Raw genomic sequence first — 4,121 nt, 5'->3', positions numbered from 1 at the left:
TGTCAAAAGATCCTTCTAAAATTTACACACTGAACCTTTAAGAAAAACTAATTTAATTATGTGCAACCGATGTCAGAAGTTTTTTTTTTTCAGTGTAACTCCAGACCCAATATAGTCTGGCTATTGTAACACACTTCTAGCCAAAATAAACTTGAATTTGGTTGCATGTCGTTTTTGAAAAAAAAAAACTGGGAGATGTATGATATTTCATCACATAAGCAAAGTCAAGAGTGATTACAAGGTGTTTGGTGTCATTAATTTATTTCATTTAATTTATTTTTGGGCTATATAAATCATCACTGATATCCTTGTTTTAACCTAGACATCTAGACCTGTGTTTGGACAGCTATTAGATGTCTTTTAAACACAAAATTGCTTGTTGGGTTATATCGGTGGTCTAGGTGGTCTTTAAAGCAATTTTATAGCTTAATCGCGATTAATCGCATAGTAAATAAAAGTTAATTTTTGTATAATATATGTGTGTGTGCTGTGTGTAATTATTATGTATATGAAATGTACATTTCAGAATTTTTTTATTTATATATATTTAAAAAAAATTATAATATAGAATATATAAAAATATAAATAAATATATTTACACGTGTAAATGTTTCTTAAATAAATACATGAATTTGAGTGTATTTATATATACATAATAATTACACACAGAACACACTTGTATATTATGTTACAAAAAACTTTAATTTTTTATCCGATTAATCGTGATTAATCTTTGCTCAGCATGCTACGAATTTTTACATTTATATTTATTCATTTAGCAAATGCTTTAATCCAAGACAACCTAAAAATGAAAGACCATATTTAAGCAAAGCTGTAAACAAAATTTCCTTCTTTTTCGAATAACATGCACCAATGAATCATTCACACTAACATTTGTCTGTCGAATGTAAATTTGACATTAGGAACAACGCAAAGCGCGAGTTTATGATTACATTTTTGATATGATTAGAATAATTGTGTTGACAGCTTATTTGCTTGTTCACTAAATGCTGAATATCTCCTTCGCCCTAAAAGCTCTCGAGACAACTATTACAAATCTCCTGTTCAGCAAATTCATTTAGCTTTATCACAAAAAGTATTCGGCTTTTATAAACTGAATAAAACATCACACAAAGCAACGGCATTAGAATATATAAGGTTGTTTAATGTTAGCCACAAACATTATTGATAACACGTCACAATAAGATTGTATTTGTTAACATTGGTAAATGCATTAGCAAACAATGCACGATAATTAGTATTAATCTTTGTTAATTTTAGTTAATACTGAATTGTTCATGTTAGTTCATTCTGCAATAAATAATGTTAACAGTTAGAACTTGCTGAAATGAACATGAATTACGTTGAATAAATGCTGTAGAAGTATTGTTCATTGTAAAGTAATATGTTAGCTAATGCATTGACTAATTACAAATAGGCTAACCTTAACAAATCACAACATTAAACAACCTTATTACAAATATTAGCATTAAAGTAAAACAATGAGCTCTAAACAAAAATAACAAAGCAGCTACTGCTAATATAACCAATAGTGTCCCTAACACATTTTTACTACACCTAAATATTTCAAATTAGTACCTCTGGGGTATACTACTGGTACCATATGTATACATATATGTACCTAACTGGTACATATTTGATCATTTATCTGACAGCGCATTTATTTATGGTATGAATAGCAATGAATGCTGGGAATTCGTAAACAGTTAAATCAGCAATAGCTTATTTTCACATTGTTTATTCCGAGACCTCCGTTGAGACAGTCACATTTTGGGGAATATTATTCCTCTAATGTGTATTTTTATGAAAATTTACATTTCACAATAAAAGGTAAACTTTGCTCTTTTCAGGAAAAGTGAATGAGACTAACAAAACTTAAGATACGGTTGCAGAGATTTACACCACGACCTACTTCTACATTTTCCGTTTTTCTTAAAACCTCTTGGGTTATGCTGAATAAATATGTTAAGAACCTATATAAGGGTATATGCGCATATATGAAACCTATATGCAGCTTATATGCACATATATGCTGCATATATACAGCATATTTATGATATATGCTGCATATATGCGTATATATGCCACATATAGGCAAAATTAAGGTGCATATACGGTATGTGCATACACAGGCCATATAGGTCTCCTGTATTGCTTCTTTATATTCACACATAAGCCCTATACATACAAAATATGTCTCCTATATAGCTCATGGAAGGACATTTTGTAGCTCATATCTCACTTTGGCATCTGTCATACATGATGCCTAGCTCATATTTTCAATTATCAAGACAATAACTAAGAACTAACAAAAATCTGCAGGAACTTATGTATGTGCAAACACGTGAAATTGGTATCACATGTAATTGGCATATTATGGAATTAACTATATGGCAATTAGAGGAAATGAAAAGCTATGATGTCTACATGTTTTCCCGAAACATTTACAAGGTCAATTCTTTCATGTATGAAGATAGTGGAAAAGAAGGACATGTATAACAAAATGGTTTGTCGTTTTTTTTTGTTTAACAGCAATTTAGCAGCGACTGCAATCTGTCATTGGTTGGACTATTATTTATGTTGCCTATAGCAGCTATGGATTTTAATAATTTTACTAATATTTAATTGAACATATAGGTGCATATAGGAAAACAGACAATTTTATATATGTCACATATATTAAAAACCTATATTAAAACATGTTTATATAGGTTCTTTCCATGTTGTGCTTAGTTTTGCATTGACATAAGACACAACAAAACTAGTAATTTAAACTTTTCTTAACTTAAGGCTTGGGTATACATGCAAGATTGAAGTCATTGAGGCAGCAGGGAGCCAAACCATTGACAGCAGTTTAGACCAAAGCCTAATGTAGGTCTGGAATTCAATTTACAGCAGTCACCGGCGGTCTCTTTAGAGGCCTGAGCCGATAGGTATTTTGACAGTATTTTCAGAGGTTATTAAATAAAAAGGGGGCCTATTGGATACTCTGGAGGGGGCGTATGTACTTACAGTATTTCACCTATGAAATAACTACTGCTTGGTAGAGTTGTGGATGTGGAAGTTGTTTTTATCTTTTTATTGTAGAGCATAAAGCTGTAGGAACGGACAGTTATCATAATGTCCACAACAAAAACACCATGCATTTTTAAACACCTACAGGCAATGGCTATGTGACCAAGTTAAAGACAGATAAAGAGAGATTTAATGAGGGCCACGGCAGAGAGGATAAGAAGCCCAGTCTTGTCAAGATAAAGCTTGTGGTGATGAGTATATTTGATATGTCAGAGGACAATAGAGAGATCTATTCTGAGATTATGGATGTCGAGACAGGACACATTAACATTTGAGTGTCATCGGCACAGCTGTGATAAGAGAATCATGCAATTTCATTTCATTCCTAAAGTTAAATGGTGAATAAAGCTAGTTCAACTAAAATTTCTGTCATGATTAATTTAACATGCAAAACACCCTCTACTGGTAAGTACAACACTAAGTCTGTTTAAGCACTTATCTCATAAATAGTTTAATGCATTAGCAGACGGTGTTATCCGAAACAACAACATCAACATCAGTAGCCTATGTGTTTTTTCTGAAAATCAAACCCACAACCTATGTGCTTCCTTACGAAAATGAACCATGGTTAATACACTTTTACCGCACAAAAACCATGGTTAATTTTCCTAAGGGCTGTTAGATTGAATGTAGCCTGTTTATTTTGTCTTGTTTAAACATCTATTTATTTTGCTGACAAAAATGAAAATTTCAGTTTTTTTATTTCTCCATTAAAAATTAATGAATAAAAGTTTTATTTTAACCGCACATAACATGCGTCTTTATGACGTTTGCCGACTAGCCCCGCCTTCAAAATAAACCCCGCCTTCCGCCGAACGTCTACGTTGACAGCCTGCACGAGGCAGTATTTACGTGAATGAGACAAGTACTGAGGTAAATTTTAACAGTTTATAATATCATAAAAGATTTAATTTACCAAATATAATATACATATCACGGTGTTCAAGTATACTAGGATTATATATGTCTCTTTTAGAGATAAATATCGTGTTTTAGTAAATTGATATAATGAAGTGCAGATTATG

The sequence above is a fragment of the Misgurnus anguillicaudatus genome, chromosome 6 (genome assembly GCF_027580225.2).
Source record: "Misgurnus anguillicaudatus chromosome 6, ASM2758022v2, whole genome shotgun sequence".
NCBI classification, from domain to species: domain Eukaryota; kingdom Metazoa; phylum Chordata; class Actinopteri; order Cypriniformes; family Cobitidae; genus Misgurnus; species Misgurnus anguillicaudatus.
Note: the sequence above shows the minus strand (reverse complement) of the source record.